This window comes from Equus quagga, chromosome 7 (assembly GCF_021613505.1).
Source record: "Equus quagga isolate Etosha38 chromosome 7, UCLA_HA_Equagga_1.0, whole genome shotgun sequence".
Lineage (NCBI taxonomy): Eukaryota > Metazoa > Chordata > Mammalia > Perissodactyla > Equidae > Equus > Equus quagga.
In genome coordinates, this window is record NC_060273.1 from 16,721,831 (window position 1) to 16,748,124 (window position 26,294).

A 26,294-nucleotide genomic window follows, 5' to 3' on the forward strand; every position below is an offset into this window, starting at 1 on the left:
CCGCTCTCATTTCCCTCCCCACCCCCATCCTTCTCTTTAATCATTAACAGCCCTGGAATTAAGGGGCTCAGACCTGAAGGCCTTTCTGTGCACCTTCGCTATAAACGATAACCGTCTGTGCTTGAGGTAATTGGGCTGGAGGCTTTGCCTGTGTCCTGTATAGGAAGTGGGACGGGGTGACAAATGTATTGTTTTCCATTCCCTCTCACCCCTCATTCTCCCTCATACACATCACTTCTTTCCACTTTAATTTTCTGTGGCTAGGTGCTAGACGTCGTGGTTTCGTTTTTCTTTTTTTCCTCATGGTACTTGGTACCTTGGTTACCTCTTTTGAATTTGGCGTTCAGCCTCTATCCCGGATCTTAACTGCACACTTTGTAATAATACTCCAGTTACAGGCTGTGTCACATTGGGAGTACCTCTCAATACCTGCTAGCTCCTGATTAAAATGAGCATTTTCTCCTACGAATACTGGAATTCCAAAGCCCTTGCAAGGATTCCTAAATGGCATCATAGCCCAGGAATCAAGATCTCTTGCTCTGAATACTTTGTGTGAGGAATTTACATGTTGTCAACTCTTTCCAAAATGATTTGATGTTAGGCTAATTCTGGATTTCTGTGTTTCTCTCCACCCACACTTCAAGATGCACTTCAGAGAACAGAAAACCTGATATTGCTTTTTTGTTTCTACAGTTGGACAATAGCTCTTTTATCTTTTTCTCCATTTGTGTGTCTGGCACACAAGTCTTCAGTGACACATTCGGCTTGTGCTGATTTCCATCTTATTTATTTAGCTGATTCTTTGTGTATAGATGGTCCTAAATGAGACAATGTGATCTGTTTAGTTTAGTTTCGTTTTAAAGAAGAATACAAACCAGTAATGGATGTGAGAAAATTATTTGAAGAAAGCAAAGAATGATTGGAAAGAAGGTTCTTTGTTGATGCTATGTTGGTTTAAAACGCTAAGTATGCTCCTTTAGCCAGTCATAGGGATTTCAGAGTGAAGTGTAATGATTCCTATTTTGATGTTGATGTTTTCTTTGGAAATCCTCTGTTGAATCTGGAACTGTGTTTTCTGAAGAACTTTAAGAGATAGTGCCTAAATTTTAGGGACCCTTGGCTTAGAAAGTATCCATAAATCCTGTCCCTCTGTAACTGAGTTTATGTGCATATTCCTAGAAGAATTATCATAAGGGGTGCCATCCTACTCATCAGGGCTAAAACAAAATATTAAGTGCTTTGATTGTACAAGTAACAGCATGTTTAGACATTTCACAGAAATGCAACAAAAGAAAAGAATGACTACTGTTCTCACTTTAATTGATTTGGAACCATTGAATAAAAAGTCCAAAATTCATTCACTTAACAAGCATTTGTTAACTGGCTACTAAGTTCTAGCCAGTGTTTTGGGTACTTGGGTGTAAAAAGGTGAACACAAGCATAAGGTCCACACACTCATGGAGCTTACAGGGGAGTTGGGGATGGGGACAGATAATAAATAAGCAGATAAATCAGATTTTGTTAAGTGCTGAAGAAAATAAGAATGATGTGATAGAAAGTGTCTGACTAGGATTCAGTCAAGGAAGACCTGTCTGAGGAGGTGACACTTAAGCTGAGCTTTAGATAAAAAGGAGGCAGCCATGCAAAGATAGGGGAGGAGCCCTCTAGGTTCAGGGACTGGTTAGTGCAAAACTAGCTGGATTGAGGTTGGCAGGTTCTGGGGAGTGAGAAGAAAGGGGTAGGGTGGACGGTGGGGGAGGACAGGGAATGCCGGGGCAGTGATAGCCAGAGCCTAGTGAGCCAAGGGGAGAGTGAAAAGTGTCAGGGAAGTGGAGGCCGGGCTCAGAATAGGTAGGCAAAATAAGAAAAAGAAAAAGAAATCGATCCTCCTTTTTGATTAATTCTGTTGCCTTTCCTACAGTCTTATCACTTAGTACTTTGCAGGTACTGTTGGACTATTGTAATAAAAAAAAAAGTCATCCTGCTGAAAATGAGGGAGAAGTCAGCTGTGGTCATCTGGGGCTTTTCTGGCAGATAAATCTTAAGCTATGTGTTCAGAATTCAGCAGAATGTTCAGTTGAGGGCACACCTTTTTCCTTACAGGATTTTGTTTTATGTGATGCTATTTAAAATTGCATAATAAATGCCCCAAATGTATTCTAGTTTATGAGTCCTCCTTTGCTTCCAGTTGTGTGTGAATTTAGAGTTGAAGGTTGGGCAAGTGATAATAATATGCCCCTTTTGGTCTACAAAGATGCCCATCAAGATGTAAGTTTGAAGTTATTTTTTGTAGGGAGGCAGGGTTTATGTTGCAATATTTCCACTCTTGTCTGGTCTGCCTGATGACTAATAACACTCAGCTGAGGTGTAGTTCAGTGCTAAAAGTTCACTCAGTGGATTATATTAGATAAATGACATTGTGGGACCAATCCCACTATGTCGGCATCTTTTGGCTGGCACGTAACCAAGGGATGTAACCTACTTTTGCCTTCTGTTGGGGCCATTCTTCTCCAATAGTCAACTGCTTTTCAGCCTCACCTTGACCAGATTGTCCACTTGAAAGGCCCAATCAAGACGACTCCTTGATTTGGCCCTCTTGAGCCATGTCACAGTGGGCTCAGAAATAGAAAGAATATGCTGTTTTCTTCTTTTGAACTGCTCAACAGTGACTAGTGTGTTCTTTGAGTGAATTGGCCCTTTGAGCAAGGCGATAGAGAGACTTAAATGTTGCTTAGGCTGTTTGTAGTAAAGTCAGTATTAGAAATGCTAAATGAAACCTTTTAGTGTTGGGGAAAAATGAATCAGAAATTGAGAACTTGTCACCTGTTTTAGGTTCTAGTACTTAAGAAGCATGGGTAGATGGATCGTTAGAACTATCCTGAATAGAGCTTCCTAGGCAGTCCTGGGAGTAATAGAGGGGACAGAGTAGAGCCTGGTACTGAATTACTGAATTCTGGCTTGAATGCAAATAGGAGGTCTTTTAGTTAGCAAGCAGATGACTAAAGTGGACAGTTAGGGCCAGGCAAAAAATCAACTCCACCCTCCATACTATAGAGTAACTCAAAGAAATGGAGACTTAATGGTGAGATATATATGTATATATATCACTATATGTATTTGGCTTTGGCCTAGTTTAAAGAATGTGGACTTTGTATCCTAATACTGGACTTCAGATGCTCTAGCCAATGGGTTATTAAGCTGTCCACTATTCATCTTCATTTCAATGGTTTATTATAACTCAAGTATGAAAATATCCTGTAGGCTGAAATTTTATCAGCCAGTTTGGAGACTGGTGGCTCTTTTCCGAAAGGGGGTGGATGAGTAGGAGGGGACTTGAACACAGGGAGAAGCCATTGACTCCTACGTAGGCTACTAATTGTGTTTTGGGAAAGAATCTGAGAGTCTAAATGAATTGGGATTCTGGAATCTGAGCTGGCCTTTTAACCGAGGATACCAGTGGATTTGTTTCTTTTTTTTAATAATATTCTTTTTTATAATTTTTGTATTTTCTTTTTTTTTTTCTGCCTTTTCTCCCCAAATCCCCCCAGTACATTGTTGTATATCTCAGCTGTGGGTCCCTCCAGTTGTGGCATGTGGGATGCCGCCCCAACATGACCCAATGAATGGCACCATGTCTGTGCCCAGGATCCAAACTGGTGAAATCCTGGGCCTCCAAAGCGGAGCACGCGAACTCAACCACTTGGCCACGGGGCCGGGCCCCTGGATTTGTTTCTTTTTTTTTTTAAAGATTTTATTTTTTTCCTTTTTCTCCCCAAAGCCCCTCTGGTACATAGTTGTATATTCTTCGTTGTAGGTCCTTCTAGTTGTGGCATGTGGGACGCTGCCTCAGCGTGGTCTGAAGAGCAGTGCCATGTCCGCGCCCAGGATTCGAACCAACGAAACACTGGGCCGCCTGCAGCGGAGCACGCGAACTTAACCACTCGGCCACGGGACCAGCCCCCCTGGATTTGTTTCTTAAACTTCAGGGGCTTTTGGATGAACTCTTCTGAAAGATGGGCAACTTAGGAGGCCAGTTGATGCCACTTGCTATTGAAGTTGCGGGTGTTTTGCATTGCCTTAGATGACTTAAAATTAATCTGATTTTGCTACTGTTTTGATATATGTGCTGCAGTAGGGAGAGTTCATTGTACACTGGCTGCCAGTTGTTTTGAGGTGAAGTGGTAACTCAGATTGAAACAAAGGTAATTACTTGGTAAGCCCTATTTCCTCAACTCGTGATAATTTACAATTACCTCTTTGTGTCTATTTACAGATCTTGGTACCAGTGAACCAGGATCACTTCTCCCTAAATGTTGGGACAGTGTCCTGAAGCTCTTTGCAGAATGGACCAGGATGGTTAATTGAGTTAGTGTCTTTTAATTCAAATCTGGTTTTACTAGTTTGTGTGTCTGTTTTTCTAGGTGATGGAGGGTCTGCCACCTTTTGGGGGAACAAGGAGATTAACACAGCACATGACCATTTAATTAATGAATGATTACAAACTAAAACTTAGCATATTAACTTAGCGAAGTAATGAGAGAAAAGGTTGAAAGTGGTTCAAACTCAAATTCTTTGAAGTTGTGATACACTGAAAGGAGAAAATGTCAAAGTATCTTCTTTAAGATGTGCGCAGGAGCCGGCCCCGTGGCTGAGTGGTTAGGTTTGCGCACTCCACTTTGGTGGCCCAGGGTTTCGCCACTTTGGATCCTGGGTGCAGACATGGCACTGCTCATCGGGTCATCTTGGGGCAGCGTCCCATATGGCACAACCAGAGGCACTCACAACTAGAATATACAACTTTGTGGGGGGGCGGGGGGTGCTTTGGGGAGAAGAAGAAAGAAAAAAAGTGAGCAAATGACACCCTATTTAAATACCATACATCAGAATAGGGAAGCTCACTATGTCAGTCTTGAGGTGGTGATTAGCCCTTGTTGTGGCAAAATAAACTACCTATGGCCAGCACCCTGATACCAACCTGATTGCACAGATAGGCAAGCATCATGTTGATGACTCCTCCTAACTTCCTGAGGGCTTGGCCTTGCTCAGGAGTGTCCTTTGAGCTGTGCTGTGTTGTTGGGTTTCGGGCTGAATTGCAGCATGGAAGCTTAGGTTGCATAGCATTGGGAAGTGTCAATTCATGTTCTGTTTTGCCCTGCTCTACTGGAAGGCTCGGTCTCAGGACCTGGTGACTGGAAATAATTCTGTCACTCAGGCCTGAAGATCCGGACCAGATATGATAACTGATCGAGGATCTTGGATAGCAACCCTGCATAGTGTAGTACTTCTCATTTTGAGGGAATGTTTAGCATCTTTTGTAGCCACTCCCCAATCTCTGCCTGTCAGTCTAGGAGACTGTGTGTTGGAAAGACTTGCCCCCTTATTTTCTTATTAGATTGCTTCCACCCTATCAAGACAGCAGACTTGCCTATAACTTTTAGCTCTTGCTGGTTGATGAAAGGTTTAGACTCTGCAGTGTTTGCCTAAAGTGGGTTGGTGCGTGACCTATAATTTTGATTCTGAACAAGACTCAAGTCATATCATTTACTGTATTGAATGCAGTTATTTCCTCTTCCTCCAGTTTGGGAAGAAGCAGGGAAAAAACCCTCAAAGAACCTTAGAATATCTGGTGTCATATTTTCTCCAACTGGGCTGTGTGGATCCCTCTCAGGGGTCATTGCTGGAGTATGCTTGAGGTAGGGATGAGGGACTTTTGCTGTCTTCCTTCCGTTTCACCCTACTGTGCTTCACTCTGCGAAAGTTACTGTAATATTCTGTTATATTGGGCTTTTTCATAAGATTTCAGCCGAACACAATGTTCTGAGGCTGTAAACAAGTTAAAAGGAGTGATTTAGTAGAGAAATGGAAATCTAGAATGGTTAGTAAACTTGCTTAAAGTTATAGAGCAAGGAACTGGCAGCTACAGGACTAGAATCAGGCCTTCTCTGCACTAATTTTGTTTTCTCATTTACACTGCCTCAAATGCGTCATTGTAGGCACTCATTAGAATTTGTTTAATTGAATCTTTGGTGTTTGGTCTCCTATATTGCTAATTCTTTACTCAAACATGTTGTCACAAATTACTGTTCTTTCAGAGAAGACTCGTCATAACCGGCTTTGAAGCATATTGAAGCGAAGTTATTAATGGGTTATGGTACTATTTAATAGCTGGCCTTTTCTCCTCAGAATATTTCTGAAGGTGGTGATAGTACTTTGAAATAGAAGTTGAGGTTTTATCACTCTAAGTTCTTAACATAAACTAGTGGGCATACTGTAGAGAATACCACTGCAAAATGCTGAACCCGAATGCTTCCTTTTCCCAGTGACTTTCCCTGGAATCTGAACAGGAAAACCCAGGTATAGCCATTGACAAAACAGCTTTAGAACAGCTCTGTGGAAATAACTACGATGGCTACATTCCTTTTCTTTTTTAATCTATGACGGGAATGTGTTTTCAGTTAAACGCTTGCTTCATATCTACTTGATGGCTACCTAGTGGCTGCTCTTTAGACAGGAGGAGAAGGTTAGGAATACCCCTGCATTGAGAGTGCTGGGACTCTAGTAGCTTGGGTCCTAGATGGCAGGATCATGGACATGCTGGAGGTCCCAGGCCCACAGAGGAGGCATTTTTCCTAGTTGTGGTGACCTTTTCTTTCTTCTAAGTGAGTGAAATTCAAGAGGGAGGGAGCAGTGGTATAGTGAATGCTCTGTGTCCATTTTTAAGAATGTTTCCATGGTTCTTTTTCTCCTAGTGAGTTATTTTTTCTTTGAAATAACTAGTCACTTGTCCAGTCATTTACTCAAAACTGTTCGTTATAGCTGATGCCTATGGTAAGGAGAATTTTGCTTAGGGGTTTCCTACATTTTGTGACAGAGAAAAATCTAAAGACCTTTCTAGAGGTATTTAGATAAGTGGGTTCAATTGTGGGTGAGGAGGACGTGTAAGGGCAGGGTGGTGGTGGTGATATTGTGAACTGGGTGTACAGGGTGAAGAGAAATGCCCATCAGTGATCCAGCTGGGAAAAGGTGGAAAATGCTAACAATGGCACTTGCTGAGAGAAGAGCAGCTATGGAAGGAGCACATCCACAAGATTGTCCAACTCCAGGGAATACCATTCCCAAGGGGAGGGTCGGGGCCTGTAGAGTTGGGTAATGAGTGGCCCTGACCACAGGTGGTGTCTCCTCTGAACGGAAAGTGATGGGGAGGAATGAGTACAGGGAAGCATTGGCTGATTGGACCTCATCAGTCTTCAAGATTGACTAGTTGGTCAGAATTGACTGCTTATGGAGTACTGGCCTAACTTTTTTGAGATTTCTGTCTCTTTTGACTTTATTTTTGACAAATCAGAAGTTGGTAAACAAGAGGGAATGTAATGTCCCTGAGTCCATTAGACTTTGGGTTAAAGTACATAGTGAAGTGAACAGTAGGTGGTGTCTGTTGTTGTTTAACAATATTTACTATTCAAAAGGAATAGTTTCATGTAAACTATTGAGGTAATTCGTGACTCTCTCATGGGGACTATAATAAATGTGAAATAAATCACAACTGAAATTATTAATGAAAGAAAATCTTGTGTGTGTGTGTGTGTGTGTGTGTGTGTGTGAGAGAGGAAGATTGACCCTGAGTTAATATCTGTTGCCGACCTTCCTCTTTTTGCTTGAGGAAGATTGTTGCTGAGCTAACATCTATGCCAGTCTTCCTCTATTTTGTGTGGGATGTTACCACAGCATGGCTTGACCAGTGCTGCTAGGTCTGTACCCAGGATCCAAACCTGTCAACTCCAGGCTACTGAAGCTGAGTGCATGAACTTAACCACTGCGTCACTGGGCCAGCCCCAATAAAATCATTTTTGACTTCACATTTCTGCAACATTTCATGTTCTCTTTAGCAGGTCAGATTAGTTCTTTAGTCTTTCTTCTTTTAAAAGAAATTTTATTCTACTGAGTGATATGTCCATAAGGCCAGATTTCCTACTAGTGCTGAAAATGGCAAACAGTGCTCTGAACTGGTAACAGCTGTAGATTTAATGATTAGATCAAGCAGGGACATGGCTTCCAAGCATCAGTTAAGTTGGTTTTAACGTGCACCTCTTTTCCTGAGGTTATTAATTATGCCATTCCAACAACAATTCTCTGACACCAACTGAGTGTCCAACAATTCGATTCTGACACGAACTGCCTAGAGTTAGTGCAGACCCCACGAGTTAATGACTCAGTCTCACAGGACTGCCCACTTCAGATGCCAGCCACAAGTATCAGGTAGCATTATAAAGGATACAACTCAGGAACAGCCAAATAGAAGAGATGTATAGGGCAAGATATGGATTGGGGCCACAGAGCTTCCATGTGCCCTCTGGGCATGTTGCCAGCCTCCCAGCACAATGATGTGTTCACCAACCCTGACTCCCCTAGCCTTAAGTTTCGGTTGAGGTTTCATTATGTAGGTGTAATTGTTTAAATCATTGGCCATTGGTGATTACGTTCCAGCCACGCTTCCCTCCCCTCTGGTCTGGAGGTGGGGCTGAAAGTCCCAACCTTCTAATCGTGTTTGGTTTTTCTGGCTTAGCCAGCCCCTCTCTTGAAACTATCTAAGGGCTCCCCCGAGTCACATCGTTAGCATAAACACAGGTGTGGTCCAAAGGGACATTTTTATTTATTTATTTTATTTTTTTATTTTTAAAGATTTTATTTTTTTCCTTTTTATCCCCAAAGCCCCCCGGTACATAGTTGTATATTCTTCGTTGCGGGTCCTTCTAGTTGTGGCATGTGGGATGCTGCCTCAGTCTGGTCTGATGAGCAGTGCCATGTCCGTGCCCAGGATTCGAACCAACGAAACACTGGGCCACCTGCAGCGGAGCGCGCGAACTTAACCACTCAGCCACGGGGCCAAAGACATTTTATGGATAACAAAAGACACTCCTATCAGTAAGGAAATTCCCAGGGTTTTAGAAACTCTGGCAGGAACCCAGGACAAAGACTGAATACATTTTTTATTATACCACATTAATACTCCAGTTTTGTATCCCATAAGTAGTAGTGGAATGAGGCTACCTAAAGTTGATTTAGATGATAAGTAACAATGTACATTTACTGTTAATTTGATTTTTTTTTTGTCAAGAAAGTACAAATTGAGTAGCTTAAGATTCCAAGGAGTAAACTCCTCCCTCAATTAATATGAAATGGCATTCCCGGAATGTGTTAGAGATTCTTGAACTGTGCAGTGCACTAGCTCTAGACCCTCCTTAACGGAAGAAATGAGCTCGTTTAATAAGAAATCAGATACACAAAATTCATGTTTCCTTTCAGTGTGACTTTACAAAGGTTTGATGGACATAATCTATTGGTTAAGAGCCTTGGCCTAGAGTTAGACAGACTGGGTTTTGAGTCTGAAATTTACCACCTACTTGCTACTAGACCTTGGATGAGCTGCTTAACATCTCTTAAGCCTCATTTCCCTCATGTATAAAGTGAGGATGATCACAGTAAATAGTTGTGAGCATTCAATAAGACAGTGCCTTTGAAGGACATGGCAGAGTGCCTTGCATATAAATAAACATTTAATAACATTAGCTCTTATTAGCTACATGCATACATAGCTAAGCTCACCTGGATTGGCAACTCCCAAGGAGCCAGGAAACATTTCATTTTACCACCTCTTATAGGGGACATAAGTGACAATATATAAAACACTGCTAGGCACACACTAGACACAAGTTATTTATTACCTGAAAATAAAACCTGCCCTCTGGATATCTGGGAAGTACAGAAGTGACTCTGTAGTGGAAACATCCAGCCTGTTTCCAAAGATGGCCTAAAACCCAGAGATGGAAAATCTTCCTCCTGAAACCCTATAAAGCCTTCATGAGTCTAGCACTGGGGATGGGGCCTCAGTGGCTAGGATACTGTTGGATCAAAGAATGGGAAACTGATCCAGGAGACATTTTCATCTTTGGCAATATGCCTCGAGCTTCACTGAGTTGGGCAAAACCACATGAGACTTTGAGAAGGAAACAACAGATTTATTTCAGCTGGTCCAGACGGTCTTTGAGAGAGTCATCTGGCAAGTACCGTGTTGTGTGTGTTGCTTTCCAGAGAAAGTGAAAAGTCCAAATCCACAGGCAAAAGGTTTACCAACTGTTTAAGGTTCACTTGTTGGTGAGCTCCCCTGAGGCCAGGCTTTTAATTTGCCTTGTAGCTCACGCATATGGAGATTTTACTCTACTGGGACCACCGCTAGACTAAGTCCTAGACTCTGCCACCAGTTATTGTGTATCTTTGTGCAAGTTACAGCTTCTCTTTGAGTCACTTTCCTTAACTGTGGTATAAAGGATTTGTGACTAAATCACTTTCTCAAAGTGTGACTTTGGTCACATTTTTAATATATGTTCTGCTAAAACAAGCGCTTGAGTGTGTTTTTGCACTATTGATGGTACATGAGATGATTTTTGGTGGTACATGGATGGATACTTTTCATTTACTAGTTCTGTGTTTTAATGTGTTTTAATGAAAACTAGTGTAGCAGACCTATGACTTCATGGATAGTATTGCGTGGGATGATATTAAAGTGGATGTGATTTTTTTAAGCTCTTTAAAAAAATATTAGGTGAACAGTAGTTGGGATGTGAAATGGACATGAAAGATCATAAAGGTTACATAGGAATGAGTGAAGTTTGTAAGTTCTAAGGCTGTTATTCTAGTGCAGTGCCACACCTTCATGAAGTCTTGGTGGTGATGTTACACAGTAAAGCAGGTCCAGGTTTGAATGGATTTAAAGACTTGCCTTACTCAAGAAAATTGACAAATTTCTATTTCTGCATTCATGGCAAAAAACTCTTAAGTAGGTTGTGTAGAGTTTAAAATATCATAGACATTAGTAATGGTGGCTTTTTTTTTAATAGCGAAAAATGAATAATATTGCTTCTTCTTTCACCTTTAGCAGCTTCCCCGCAGCCTGGGTTGATCTTTAGTTCCTTTCACTCTCTAGTCTTGGGATTCCCCATGGTAGGAGTTGGGGTTCTGACTTGTTCTGTTGAGGAAGGAGAAAAAGCCAGCCCCCTCTCATGAACACATGCCAGTGCATCTTCTCTAGGTTGTGGAAAGCTGATCCTCTGTCCCATCCTAATGACCTGTATGTTACTTCTTGCTGGTAACTGCTTTAATGGTACAGTGTGACATGTGCCCTAAAATGAAGTTAAACACCACAACAGGCTTTGTTTAACATTTCATTTCACTTTCTGTCATACTGCTCATAACATAGGGGGCGCTTGAGAAGTAAAACGAGCAGTGACAGAAATGAAACAAACTATTGTGGGAGGTGCTTTCTTTTTAAGTAAAACCCCAGAATAAAACTGAAATCTCGATTGTATGATAGGAGCCAAGAAAACTGCTTTCAGATGTAGTCTATGGTTTCTTGAGTTTTTTTTTTTTTTAAGCCTTAATTACCTGTGTTCCCTTGACATTTTGTGTGTATCTTAATCGTGTCACTTTTCATTATCTACATTTGGTTGTTGGCCTGTGTTCTGCAAGTGATTTTGTTCCATAATTACCTCAGCATAAAGGGCTGTGCGTCTGGTATAATGCCTTGTAATAAATTGTTGAATGTTTCAAAGTATAGTTTTAAAAAATTGCTGTAAAGATGGTTCCAAGTCTATTATCTGTCTGCACCATGTGTTATGTAGTCAAGATTAGATTAAAATAGAGCAAAATGGTGAGAATGGTGTGGCCCAGGGTTTTTCTCCTCTTTTGTTCATTTAACACAAAATTATACATGATTTCATAATGAGAAAATCTCAGATGCTTCCCAGCTGAGGTGGAATCTAATGTTCCAAGCCATAAACCCTCCTACTTTGTAAATTTTGGTTTTCTCATTCATACTGTCTTGTCTCCTGAGAGAGAAGTGGTGACCTGTGTTATTTGGGACATTGGGAAAGGGAGAAACCCTTTACTTAAAGGCTTTATTTTGCAGGATTAAAAATCCCTTTCCCCACTAAAATCTGTTTCTTGACATGCATGACATTTGTCCTTTGCACAGATTCACAAGAGTAGCTTACTCAGGGTAGATGTCAGCTTCCTGAAACAGAGTCCATTTCCCTTGGTGCAGAGGTTAGCCATTATTATAGGATAATTGCTGGTGAGTCTAGAGAAATTCTGAAAGGAGATGGCCAGCGGTTGTGACATTTGCCTTTGGTCTATAGATTAGGATTTGCAAAGCTCGAGTGAAGTTGTTTGTTTCCTCCTCTTCTTGGGAAATTGCCGATGGATCAATGAGTCTTGCTTAAGATCTCTTGTGGGCGGGGGAAGTTGGGCTTTTAAAGGTGAGAGCCACATGAAAGATTATACTTTGCTAATCATACAAATAATTATCTCCATAGAGGTATAATCTCCATAGAAGTATAAGCATTCAAGACCACACATTTAAAAGAATAAAATATAATTTAGAGTCAGAATGAAAGATCTACAAACATAGTGGTGGAGTTCAAAACCTTTTCAGGCCATTCTTACATGTTACCAGCGCCAGTTACCCTGGACTTCTCATTGTTGACTAACCTTTTAATTCATCTGGAGTCTCTTCACTTCTAAAATAAAGCACTTTCAGGATTTTGGAAACTTGAATTTTCATGGTAACTTCAAGTAAAAAAATAAAACTGTGTAGTAGTCAAAGCCTTTCTTTAACTCTTGACTTTAAGCCTCCCTAGTCAAAGAACCAGAATTACTTAATTTATCAGAGCATTTGCTTTTCTAGTTTACAGCTCACAGCCATTGCTTGGCCTAGCAGAAAGAGATAATAAAAAGTTATGCAACAGGTAAAAATCTTTCCAGTTGCCTTTTCCCCATTTGGGAGGAAACAGTTTTTCCTTCCCTTGGAGCACTTTGGTCTAAGCTACGTCCTCTTTCTGATTTGTAGCTTTACTATTTGCATACAGTGCTTAAATTGACTCACTCTACCCCAAGTTCTGAAGGTCTCCAGCATTTAGTACTTCTGACTCAGTCCGCTTAAGCAAAAGAGCTTTTGATTACAATAGTAACTTAACAGAATAAACCTTTTAAAAACATTTTTAATAGTACTTAAGGTTTCCAAACAGATCAAGATGTTTTCTAACAAGAATCAGACTATAGTTTTCAAGTTAGACATATATGAGCAAGGAACCAGCCTTCCCAGATGGAATGTTGATCATTCATAGGGGACTTCTGAAACTCAAAACTAGTCTTGTAAGCTAGAAAAATTTGACCTCCACATTTGATGCTCTCACCATTGTATTCAAAGTGAAGTATGTGTAGTCTGCATTTCTTAAGGGCGGACCCTAGGATTGGATACGTGGTGTTTCAGAAAAAAATATGTTTACATGTGCCAGTTATTCATTCCAATAAATTTGAGTGCCTATTGTGGATATTGTTCTTAAGGACCTTATGGTATGCTAGGAAAACAGACGTAAGAGCAAGTAGAAAATGTTCTAAAATAAGTGCTAAGAAATATCAGTGCTCTAGGTCAACTTGAGTCAGGAGAGTAGTCCTGTGGGAAGTGAAATCTTAGTTAGCTTGAAAAACCAAGACTAGTGAGTGAGGAGGCATTCCAAGCAGAGGTAACAATATGTGTAAAACTACAGGTGCACGAGAGGCCATGACCTCTTGGGTATGGCAGGTGTTTCAGTATGCCTGAGGGACGTGGAATGAGAGGGGAAGGACAGTAGTGGGGGCGAAATTCAGAATGGCCTTGTATGCCTTGTTGAATTTGGATTTTCCTTTGTAGGTGAAGGGGAACTATTAAATAATTTTGAGTAGGGACATGGCATGCTCATACAGAGAGTGTGTGTGTGTGTGTGTGTGTGTTTGCGTGTGTGCATGCGCGTGCGTGTTAGAAAGATCACTCCAGTGGCAGTATGGGAAGAGATATTGGAGGGAGCCATCCCAGAAGTAGGTAAACTATTTGTGAGAGTACTGCAATAAAGATGGCAGGGGCTTGAACTGTAGAATTACTGAGGAGGGGTAAAGATTCAGGAGTTAGAATTTACAAAGTTTGGCTTAATCTGACAAAAGTTTATTGCTTGCATGTCCTACGTAGGTCAGTAGGCTGAGGGTCCTCTGCGCCATACAGTCACTCAGAGACCCAGGCTGATGTAGATCTTGCTCTCGTTTACTGCACCACCTGTACTGTCTTGGTCACCATGTCAGGGGAAGAGAGATGGCTGAGATGTCATGTGCCAGCTCTGTGCTTGGGCTTGGAAATGATAAGTTTCACATCTGCCTACAGCTCATTGTGTCAGTTCTGCCTACAGCCCATTGGCCAGAAATAGACACATTTCCCCACTGAACTGAAAAGAAACTGGGAAACTGGGGAGCAGATGGAGTGTTTGGTGAGCTTCTCTGTCTGTGTCACAGTGTAGGGACTTGAGTAAAGTGCTTTGTTTCTGAGCTTATTTTCTCATCTGTAAAATAGGGATATATCAATAATAGCAACCTCGTAGGGTAGCTTCAGGTATTAACTGCTGTCACGATTATAAAATGCTTAGCATTGTGTCAGGTGCAATAAAGATATTGGAGGGAACCTTTAAGTTTTATCTTGAGATTTTCTTACTGTGGGTCATACCTAATTAGTAGGTTATAACTAACAATTAAAAACAAAATTTAAAAAAAGTAGCATAAATTAGAGTGCATCATAGAAGCAAGGGTAAATATTGCTTCATGAAACTTGAGGTATACGTGTATTTGTATATGCACATTTGGTAAGGATGCAAGATGTATTTCTCACTGAATGTTGCAGGTAACGTTTGAAAGACACTGGTGTAGTCCAATCTCTTATTTCACAGTGATTGAAAGATTTATGCATACCAAACAAAAAAAGTACTCTATTGTAATAGGCCTGTTTGGAAGAGGCAATTTAAACTTCCAAATTTTAAAAAGTGGATTTGAAAAGCCTTATCCGTAATTTTGAGAAAGAGTAAAACATTAGCTTTTCTACTTGATAGCTATGTGCCCTTAAGCAAGTTACTTAGACTTTCTGTACCTCAATTTTCTCATCTATAAAGTGATGATGATAATACCTGCCTCATAGGACATTACTGTTGGATTGTTGGATTAGTTGATATAAGTAAAAATATTTGGAAAAGGATGGCTGGTACATAGTAAACCTTATGTTAGTATTTGTGGACATTATTATGTGAGACTGGCTAGTACTGTGCTTGCAGGTAGATTTTGCAGTGTACTACGTGAAGAGTAGGTGCTTACTTTTCGTTTGATTTTTTCTTTTCTTTCTTTCTTTTTTTTTGGTGAGGAAGATTGGCCCTGAGCTAACACCTAGTTGCCAGTCTTCCTCTTTTTGCTCAAGGAAGATGGTCATTGAGCTAACATCTATGCCAATGTTCCTCTATTTAATGTGGGATGCTGCCACAGCATGGCTTGATGAGTGGTGTGTGTCTGTGCCCAGGGCACTGAAATGGAGTGCACAAACTTAACCACTATGCCGCCGGGCCGGCCCTTCATTTGATTCTTTAGAAAGTGTTTGTTAGGTGCCAGTTAGTCCTTTTCACATTACCATGCACACACTCTGCCTTCTTGCAACTTGTAATTTAAGATGCTGTCACTAAATCAGTAACATCCTTTCTCTTCTTTGTACTTGTCATTTTTGACATCTGCTTGGGAGCCATGAATGTTTATGTTCCATAGAAGTAAATAAGGTATAATGCACTCAAGCCTTGAATGCATAATGGAAATAATAAATTGTCTATTATAACAAAGTGTCACAATAGACAATTTTTAAAAAATTCAGTCAGAAGAACTTACTAGGGGAGAAATTAATGAAATATTTTTCTTTCTGGTTTTTAAACAACTTTTTGGCCTGCAAGAAACAAGTATCAAAGTTGTTTTTTAGATCGTTAGGTTGACTTCTCTTGCAGTGAATAGTTGATGTCAGCAAACTGATGTGTAGTGAGAAACATGCTGTGCCCTTGGCGGAGCAGTGGTGGATAATGACTTCCATTTGGATAAGCCCATTGGTGATACTAAGTAGTACCCTGGGTGACTAGGAGTTAATCCCGGCTGCCTGACAGAAGTGGATTTGTTATATAATTTATGGTACCCAGAAGCCCTTTGGAGAGGTCTTTATTATCTTATTATCATGACAGTATCCATCTAGGCCTGAAGATTAATTTTTGTTGTTCTCGTCTAGTTCCACCAGAGTGATTCTCATAACTGAAAGGGTAGCAACTTGCTGTTAAATGCTTGCACTTGGCTTTTGCTTTCACACAAAGGTATGTTAATCAGGAATGGTTGTTAGAAATCCAGAAATGTTTATTAGTGATTTATTAATAGTTTAGAGGGTTTTTTTCCTGTTAAACTGATTTAACTACTAAAAAATGAGTCGTATTTGAGGTTTCAAATTATTTCCTCTTTGACTTGCCTCAGAAAAGGTTTGTTAACACTTCACTGTCTTGTAAATTGCTGCTGCAGTTCATTTGTGTCAGTTCTGCCACTCCTGAAACAAATGCAGGAGTGTCACTTTGGTTTTCCATCAGCTGACACAAGTGGACTTCTTAACTCTTTTACTGGTGGACGTCCACTGTTAAACAAGCTTGTACTATTTTTTATGACTCACTGAGAAGTCATGTCGTGGTGTGATCCCCATCCCCAGCTACCAGTGCTTAAACTTGTAATTTTCAATGTATTGTGTTAAAACAAACTTCTAATTCTGGCTATTTTTCTTTTCAATTTTAGACCTAAAATTGGAAGCTCTATTTTTATAAACACTCTCCTAGAAAAGCCACCGGTGTTGCTACCCCAAATATCATAACTGTGCCCGGGGGCGGGGAGAGCAAGAGCTGGCTGTTTCACATGGTTAAGCAGAATGTGTGGGCCTGCCAGCCGGCGGAGGTGGAGTCTGCCCTTTGCTTTCTTGGCAAGTGCATCTGGCTTTGAAGGCCTTGATTAGGACTTTAGTTCTTGGTCTTTTCTTGCCATTGTCTCCAGTGGTTCTAAAGAGGTGGAGGACCTCGATGGTCCCCATCTCTTAGCCTCTTTGACAGGGTATGTGCTTCAGCTCTCAGAGTTAAAAGCCGCTCTGTCATCGAGCGAATTTTGGTAAATATGTGGAATGAGATATCTTAAGAAGTGTAAAACTGGCTGTGAGTCCTTTGCATTCAGTAAGCAGTATTCAGAAAAACTGCTGGCTTTTGCTCTTGCATCTCCAAATACCTTAGATGTGATGCCTTTGTTTATTAAGGTAGAGAAGATGCAGTTCAAACCAGCAGCAGAAGGTTTTTCACTGGAGTAGACCTGATTGGTGAACCCTTGGAGCTTCCTAGAGTGCCACGCAGCTATGGCTTGAATAAACCCTCTGGATTTTCTCCCTTGCTAAAAGAAGGGGCAGGAGTGATTTCTGGTATTAATGTGCATTTTTTCCAAGGGACTGAGATGCAGGTCAAAAAGAGGCACGACAAGATGAACGTCTCCCTATTTCTGCTTCAGATTTTGGCTTTTGTTGTGTTTGAGGTGAAAGTTTGCTTGTAGAGTGAGGAGAAATGGAACTGTGTACTGCTGGCTGAGAAGCTGTGTTTGTATCACATTATCTGAGAACTGATGAGGTAGGGAATAATTGGAATAATGAGACAATTCCCTACTTTCTCTTCTCTCTGAAGGTGGTGGAATGCTAGGAGGGGAGGACTCCAGGAGAAATTGGACCTTCGGAACCAGCTCTTGAGAGATGAAATTAAGTTCTGCATCTTTAGGGCTCAACTCCCTTTACTGTTCAGTAATTGATGGCATCATTATATAATTAAAATTGGTATATATGGCTACCGTTTACTGAGCACTGTCTGTGCTAGGGACAGTGTTAAGTAGGTTGGACTCATCATTTATTCAATCATGGGTTAATACATTTAAAGTGCATAAGCTAGTGCCTTGTACAGACATGCTCAATAAATATCAGTGATTATTATGCATTCAGCAGATATTTATCAAACACTTGTTTATATGACGTAGCTTAGGTGCACAGGACAAAGTGGTGAACGAGACAGATAAAATCCCTGCTTCTGTGGCACTTCCTTCTAGTAGGGGGAGCAGACAATAAATAAGTCAACAAATAAGAATTTCAGAGAGTAGTATGTGCTGTGAAGCTGTGAGATAGTACGCTGGATCAGAGTGAGATGGTACTTAAGATTGTTTAGACAGGGAACTTACCTCAGCATTTGAACTGGGACCCGTCTGACATGAGGAACCATTTATTCTTCACAGTGACCCTCTCATTTTCCCAATTTTCAGGTGAGGCACAGGGTGATTAGGTATGTGCTGGACAGCAGACAGAGCTGGGCTGTACAAACCCAGTCATTCTGCATGCAAAGCATGTCCTGTCCTTCGCAGAAAGTGCAAGACTGTCCTGGAGCAGCTGTAGGAGCTGCAATATCTGCAATTGGTTTTTGAGTGAAGGAAACGAATGTGGTTGCAGTGCAGCTAAAACCCTGATGCAATTCAGAAAGTTGCATGTAGGGGCTGGCCCCGTGGCCAAGTGGTTAAGTTCGTGCGCTCTGCTCCAGTGGTCCAGGGTTTCACCAGTTCAGATCCATGGCACTACTCATCAGGCCATGTTGAGGCGGCATCCCACCTGCCATAACTAGAAGGACCCACAACTAAAAAAATATATAACTATATACTGGGGGAATTTGGGGAGAAAAAGCAGAGAAAAAAAAGATAGGCAACAGTTGTTAGCTCGGGTGCCAATCTTTAAAAAAAAAAGAAAAGTTGCATGTAATTTCATGGATACCCCCCCCCATTATTGGATGCAGATTTGAGTGTGAGTATATGTAGGTACAGTTTATTCTGAGGTCCAAAGCTGTCTTCAAATTTTTAAAGGTATAGATGACCAAAAGAGCTTATGGTGCTGCTGCTTTATTTTAGGATTTTCTCATATTGTTTTTTTTTTCAAAATAGCCCCTAGCTGCTAGGACAGAGTTTTAATAGACAGCATTGCAATGGCCATTAAATGGCAGCAATTTTAGCAGGTCAGTATGGGCGGGAAGTGGACAGGAACTGGGCTAGAAACATGAGATGTCTTACTTTGCTAAAGCCTGTAATACCATGATGCCAGCCATCAGGTATAGAGCTCTATTTTGTATTTAATTATCTACTTATGTTTACACATGTTAACGTACCCTTTGGCTTCATGCCATATAAGCACATATTTGTGAAACAAGTAACTATTTAAAACAACAAAGTCCAAACCTTGATGCCTCAAGTTTCAACAAGGAATGTATTTCCAATAAAGACACACAGACATGAGCATTTCCTGTCACTGTCTTCAAACCCTGAATACTTCCTAAATAGGCTCTTCAGTACTTGAACCCAGAGAGAAATTGTTTCAGTAATAGTAATTGAAACCAAGAGGGTAGCCAAGTTCTGGTCAGATCTGGTCTTTCAGTTTCATAGGATGTGGTTTAGATCAAATACCTGTTTCAGCTGGAAGATTGATCATGTTATTATTGTACAGAGAAAGACTTCCGGGAGCTCTTGCCTTACAGCCTTTCACGTGGTGTCTGAGTGCTGGGAGGACGTTCCTCCTTGGGAACGTGAAGATAACGGAAAATGTGTACACAATAGAATAAAGCAGCTGTAAGTGCTCTGTGGCCGATCTGCTTGTAAAAATTGCAAATAGATTCTTTTTGCTCATTAATCTTAATCATGTTTTAAATAGCATCCTAATGGCCTACCCAGTTGTGATGGAATTTTAGTTTGGGATCATTAGTCCTGGTGTTCAGCCAAGGGTTCCCTTGATGTATTGGGTTGAAATTGTGGCCTAGTAAGTTGGTCCTGGGCAATGAATCGGAACACCTAGGTATCAGATATTCTCTTTCTTTGCTCTGTGAGTAGAAGAGAGCTGAGTGACATAGCCGTGTGTTGGTAGGGACCTTTCTCTTGTGACAGAGAACCTGACATCTGGCTTATGCAAAAGGAGATTTTATTGGCTCACATAACCGTGAAGTTCAGGCTTTGATCTGACTTCAGTACAGTTGGATTCTGAGTGCAAATAATGCTTCAAAACCCATTTTCTCTTTGTCTCTTGGTAGTGATTTTATTCTTGGGTCCTGCGTGCATTGGAGGTGAGACCCATCTGATAAGAAGGGACCATTGAATTCTCACAGTCACCTTTGACAGGCGTTATTTTCCCTAGTGGCTCTTTCTGGTAAAATGACTACAGCAGCTCCAACCTCCTATGCATCCAGGGCTAAGATTTACTCTGTCTGGCTTAGGTCATCTGGACATCTCTGGCCCAGTCATTGAAGCCAGGGGCATGTGAGGCTTTGGTGGGCCTGAGTCACATAGTTCAATATGAGCCCCACCCAACTGCGTGGCCAAGAGTAAGGGAGAAGGATCTTCTAGTGAAAATTGAGTAATCACCTGATGAAGAGCCTGCATACTGGATTAGTGGACCAGTCTCTGCTGCATGAAGTAATATCCTTTGATCCAGTCTGAAGCTAGAAAGCCCATATAATGAGTCTACAGACTAAATCCAGCCTGTAAACCATTTCCTAGGGTCCCACAGTTCCATTTTGAACAAGCCTCTGGCTCCCTCGGAATATGATTCACTCAAGTTCTAGCTAGTCCATGGGGCCAGACTCTTCTACCCCTGATGCTGAACCTATTGTAAGGGGACTCTTATTCATTAGACCTTAAGATGGACATTATTTTTTTGTGTGTGTCTGCGCAGGGTGGGGGAAGGTTGATTTTCTTTGAAAGAATAAATTGGGGAAATTTAGATATAATTAAAAGATGTCCTTATAATTAATCTTTCTGCTCCCCCACTTCCACCCTACCATTTAACAACACTGTCCTGAAATCCTTGGAGCCAGAATCATTGGATTGATCAGCCTTTTTGATGTAATTTACAGTGAAGCCAAGTTGTCTCTTTATTTGCCTGTTTTCCATCATCCTTTGGTGGTTTGATATTTTTCCTTAAATATACTGTCTTAATGTGCTTTTGGTAAGGATTTTTTTTTTTTAAGAAATTCAATTAGTTGGCAAATATTACAAGATGATGTTGGGAGAAATACATACTCCCAATATAACTGCCATTATATAGATCGACACTATCTTTTTGGAATTCATATTGGTTTATATATATAATCTTTTTGCATATCCTTTGATCTGTTGGTTCCACTTACGGGAATATATTGTCAGGAAATAATTATAAGTGTGCTGAGTTTTAGCTATATATTCTGTTTTTATCCCAGTATTGTTTATAATAGTGAACTATTGGAAGCAAGCTAAATATCCACCAGTAAGAGATTAAATTGACAAATTATGGTACCCTCATTCAATGGAAGACTTATCTGACTGTTAAATACGTTTTAACAGAGAGTTTCAACCTTTTTGCACCCCCTCTGCAGTGCAGCACCAACTTTTTGACAGATGGAATAGTAGGCTATAAATAGTCGATGGGTACAGTGAAATAGCTGGTGCGTTAGTGGTGACACCAGTACTACTGTTGAATTGCTGCTCTTTTAAAGGCGATTTATGAGAGAAGATTTATATGAAAAAGTGTTCAATGGAAAAGTCCGCAAAATAGAATTTCTCTGTGACCCTAGTTTTGTTTAAAAGGTCCATGTGCATAATATGTACATGCATGTATTTATGTGTGCCAGCTGTATGTGCTCACATGAAAGACTAAAGGAGACACTCCAAAATACTAACTGTAGGTGGTAGGATACAAGGGGACTGTTTTCCTTTATGCTTCTCTGTATTTTCTAAACTTTACAGGATAACTATGTAATACTTTTGAATTTGGCAGCAGGAAAGAAAGCCTTAGTGGCCTCACTTCTCTAACCAGTTTACTGATGTGGTTGAAAACAGATATTCTTTTATTGTATAGGTCCTTTTCTGTCCCTCTTCCTCTTTCCATCTGCCATGCATTAGCAGTCAGCTTTCATCATGGACCTCTAGGAAAAAACCTGATAAATGTGGCCTTAATGGATTTGGACTTTTTTTTTTAAGAATTAACAAACATTTGAGAGAGAGATTAGTTTCCACGTGATGAACCTGAGGCCTACTTAGAGGAATTGTGGCTTTGGAAACCACATCTATACATTTGTGCTCATTCAGGTGCCCCTTTAAGACATTTGGATGCAGTCATTTATTATCTTTATATATATTGGGTTCCTTCCTCATCTTTCAACTCATTTCACAATTTCTTCTCTTGCCTTTCTTTTACGTAGATGCAAAAGCAAATCTCATCTCCAGTGAACTGTTTTTCAGTCAGTTGCTGACTACTGAATTCCTCAGGTGACTGAAAAGTGAACAGTTGATGTGGTAATTGGGTGTTTGACGACTAATCCTTTACAATCAGGTAAACCTTCAGGGTGGCTGGCTTCCATATACTAACTGGAAGCAGGGAATTCATGCCTAATCAGTGGTTTTCCTTCACTGGGGCCTAATGAGGCTGTTTTCTAAGGAAGAAAACAAGCTCCAAGCATAAAACCAGAGATGAAAAGTGTAGCAGGCATGCCATTTTTATCCTGGTACCAAAGAGCACAAATCTAAGACAGCCCTCTGGTTTTAAACAGGAAAAGGAACTGAAAAGGCCGATTCAAAAACAAAACGAATAGCCAACCTAGAAATCTGGTGCCCCTTAATCATGCCTGCTTTGCACGTAAGTGGGTAGTCAGACCTGTCCAGATCAATAGTGACAGCAAGAAATGTTCCAGGTCTGGGTCAGTAAAATGATATGGCCCTCTTTTGGTTATTTTGAGTCATATAGGATTAAACATGTAGCTCAGCTCTAGAGCCAGAGACCAAAAATGCTTCATTATTTGGTATTTGGAAACTTTATAGTACATGGGTGTATTTGCTTCGTTGTGTTTGGCAAGTAGTATTTGTTCTAGCCAGCCTACACTGGCTTCAGTCCTCAGGCTTCAACTGGATATATATTCTTATTAGTATATTTGAAATATGCAAGGTAGGGAACGGTAAGAACAGTTTAAAAAGAAAAGAAAAATTACTTTGCGCAAAGCTGGCTGGCTGTCCTGTGACCTAAGATTATTTTACAGAAATATAACCAGTTGGTTTATTTTCTTTAAAAAATTTTTTCTCTTCCCTTCCTCCCCTCCCTTCTTTCCTTCATTGCTCTTTTCTTTTTCTTTGGACTTTGAGATTGGTTGATGTAGAAAGTCATGTGTTCCTACCCAACCAACTGGAACTGCTCTCTTAGCTTGCTGCTGCAGTACATTTTAGGACAAAAAGTCTTTTAAAAGCATGAAAATAGCAGCAGACGGGTCTCGTTTGCTTTGGCAGAGGAAACAGTTTTTCTTCCCAAGTAGCTGTGGGTAAGACGTAATCTCCAAAGGTGATCTTGTAAGTTCCAAGTGACAGCAAGCAACTCTGCATTTAAAGTACTCCCTCAATCTTTCCTCCTTGTTATTTTTGCAAGTTTACTTTCTAGGAAGTAGTTTACAAATGGACACCACACATTTCCCATCTTTTTCTCAAGTCATTCAGCATCTGCAGCTGCCAGGTGTGATTCAGGGGTTCTCGTCGTCTTGCTTTGAGACTCCCCCCCGGGGGATGGCTTCTGCCAGTACTGCCGCTTCAGCCCCTGGCAGCTGGAGAAAAGCTGTCTGAGGAACTCATGTTCTCTGGCCTTTGGGTGTATGGCATGTATGGTAAGAAATAAAAACACGCACCCAGCTAGCTCTACAGACTGTTTAGATGAGAGGGAATGATGGGTTTTTTATTGCTAATATGTAGAAACACCAGCATTTGTTAGTGACTTCTTGCTTCTGAATAGACTCTAGATGGGAACAGAATGGGAGGAGTGGATTGGAGCAGTCTGTTCTCTCAAGGAGGTTTCAGAGTAGATCTCGAGTGCCTTGCTGACACTGGGTTTTGGTGCAGCGTTTACCTTCTGTTTTTAGCTCCTCATTTCACAAGGCTGTTCTTTGGGTGACAGGCTCCCCCTCGGTAGCCAGCGCAGCATTCCTCTGAGCAGGCTTTCTGACCCACCCAGCTGCAGCAGTGAGCCACCGTGTTCTGGTCTGTTTTCCATAGGTCAGGGTCTATTGCTGACCCTGCAGAGATCAAACTAAGATGATTAAGCCAGAGGGAAGGTTGCAAAACAGTGTAATCTTTTACCCCTTATTCAGGTTGGAGTAGCCCTGCTTTCTCTCTTCTTTTGGACTTCTTATTTTCTCTTGGCTCTGACAGGCTTGGGCAAGAAGTGTGAGAGCTATTCACTAAGGAGGCAAAGTGCCTGTCCTTAGAAGGCTTGCAAACTTAGAACTTCAGCCTCTTGGGATGCCAAAAGTAAAGGTTGTCCCAGAATATTAGACTTGGAAGGACTAATCCAGACCCCTCACTTTAATGATGGAGTCACAGAAACTCAGAGAGGTTAAGTGACATGTTCAGGGGCACACATTGCTTAGGGAGATGCCCGACCAGAACCGAAGGCTCTCTGGGAGTTTACTCTGTTCATATTGACTCAGTACCTCTGGAGTACACTTCAGTGTTGATAATGTACCTTTTCTTCTTGGGCCATCATCCTCTCCTTAGGGGAAGGGTATATTCTCACACACATCATAGCAGAGAACAGTAGTGAGGCCAGTGATACAGAATGGAGAGTTTAGAATCAGACTGCCTGGGTTTGAATCCCTTTTCCTTTATAGACTGGCTATATGACCTCAGACCAAATCTCTTAAACTCTATTCAGTTTCCCCTCTGGAAAATGAAAATTAGGTTATCTTTCTCATAGGGTTGTAGTGGGTTAAATGTGACAGTTCATGTCAACCCCCTCAATTCATATATGTAATTTAAAAGATACTGCTATAAATAAATGTTTTCAAATCACCTCTCAAACAGGGACCAACCACATTGGCCCTTTGCCTTCTTCCTTTCCATTTCATGCTTCCAGTCATTTAAGGACCAGAACAAGACCCACTGTCTGTCTGAAACCTTTCCATGGGGTGGACTTTGGAATTGGACAGACTGGTTTTATTTCCTAGTCCCACTGCTTAATAGTTAAAAATGCTCAGTTTCCTAATCTGTAAAAGCTCTGATAACCTAGGTTGTTGAGAGCTTTGAAGGTGATGATGCATATGAAGCATGTAGCACCATGTTCCACAAATATTAGTTCCTCTTTGTCAGTCCCTTCACCTTCTTTCCATAACACTAGTTCACGCTCCTCTTTCCTGTTCCTGTCTCCATTTGCAGTGTCTGTGTGGTTTAGCCCTTCATGGTTTTTCTGTTCCATAAGAGGCAGCTCTGTCTCAGCAGTAGATAGTAAGTCCTAGAAGACAGGGACTTGCCTGATTGTCACTTCATGGAACTGCCTAAGAGACATAAGCAGCTTCCTGATCCCTCTTTGGAGCCAGAGCATCCTCAGGGACTGCAGCCTCTGGGATTGCCCTTGGCCCAGCAGTGCCAGCTCCAGGCCTGGGGCCAGGCAGGCAGCCAAGCCCATCCCTAGGAACAGCAGCCAGGACTGGCACAGGGGAGGAGTGAGGCTGGAGGCTGATGTGCAGAGAGAGAGAAAGGGAGGGAGGCAGAAGCATTTGGAGCCGAGATTGAAGGAGAAAATCTGGAGGCTGATCTTGGTCCAGCATAAGCTGAGCAGAGTTATTCTCTTCAGTCTTTCAGGTAAACCCGCAAAGCTATAACTGCCTAGAACTAGGTTTCCTGGGTTTGTGGTTTTTGTTTTTTGGGTTTTTTCCTTTATTCTTCTTCCTGCCTTTCCTTTCTCCCCACCCGTCCTTGTCCCTGGCCCCATTCAACTCATTTTTGCCACTTAGCTGAAGCAGGAGAGCAGAGTCACTTATTTCAAGAACAGGAGAGCTGCTGTGGGCATCTGGGGAGTCCTGCATACCTGAACTGCCCCAGGAGAGCTGGACTGGCTGCTGAAAAGAGCACTGTTCTAGGAGAAGAGAGGCTTGATTCTGTCACCGACTTTGTGATAACAACTACTATAACACTTACTAATACTAATGTTAATACTTACTGAATACCCTCTATGAGCTAGGTATTGGGCCAACATTTTATGTGGATTATCACATTTATTCTACCCACCAGTCCTTGAGGTACAGCTGTCCCATTTTAAAGTTATATGCTGACGGTCACACAGTTGGTGCCATCACTGTGGTTTCAGATCCAGGTTTGTCTGCTCCTAGAGCTCATCCTCTTAATTACTGTGCTCCTGTTTCTTCCTGGATAGTTCCTTGGCCTCAGTGTGCCTCTGTTTCTTTTACTATGAAATGGGGGTAATTACTTCATAGAACTATGTTTACATATGACTGTTATAATGTACTAACAAATACAGAGTGGTATTCATTAAT

The 26,294-nt window shown here is 41.2% G+C and overlaps 1 protein-coding gene across 6 annotated transcripts in view; it reads left to right on the forward strand.

Annotated features, from left to right (window-relative positions):
• The window catches only part of DCUN1D3 (defective in cullin neddylation 1 domain containing 3), a 37,921-nt gene that overhangs the window by 520 nt on the left and 11,107 nt on the right, over positions 1–26,294 (forward strand). The window contains exon 2 of one of the 6 annotated variants that reach the window (XM_046665942.1): positions 4,274–4,365. The exons of 2 other annotated variants lie outside the window; for them this stretch is intronic. The gene's annotated coding sequence lies outside the window, so the exon portion shown is untranslated. Of the gene's footprint in view, positions 1–4,273; positions 4,366–18,361; positions 18,373–22,190; positions 22,322–26,294 lie in introns of those variants that run through there. 3 more of the 6 variants (XM_046665941.1, XM_046665943.1, XM_046665946.1) reach the window with 3 other exon arrangements.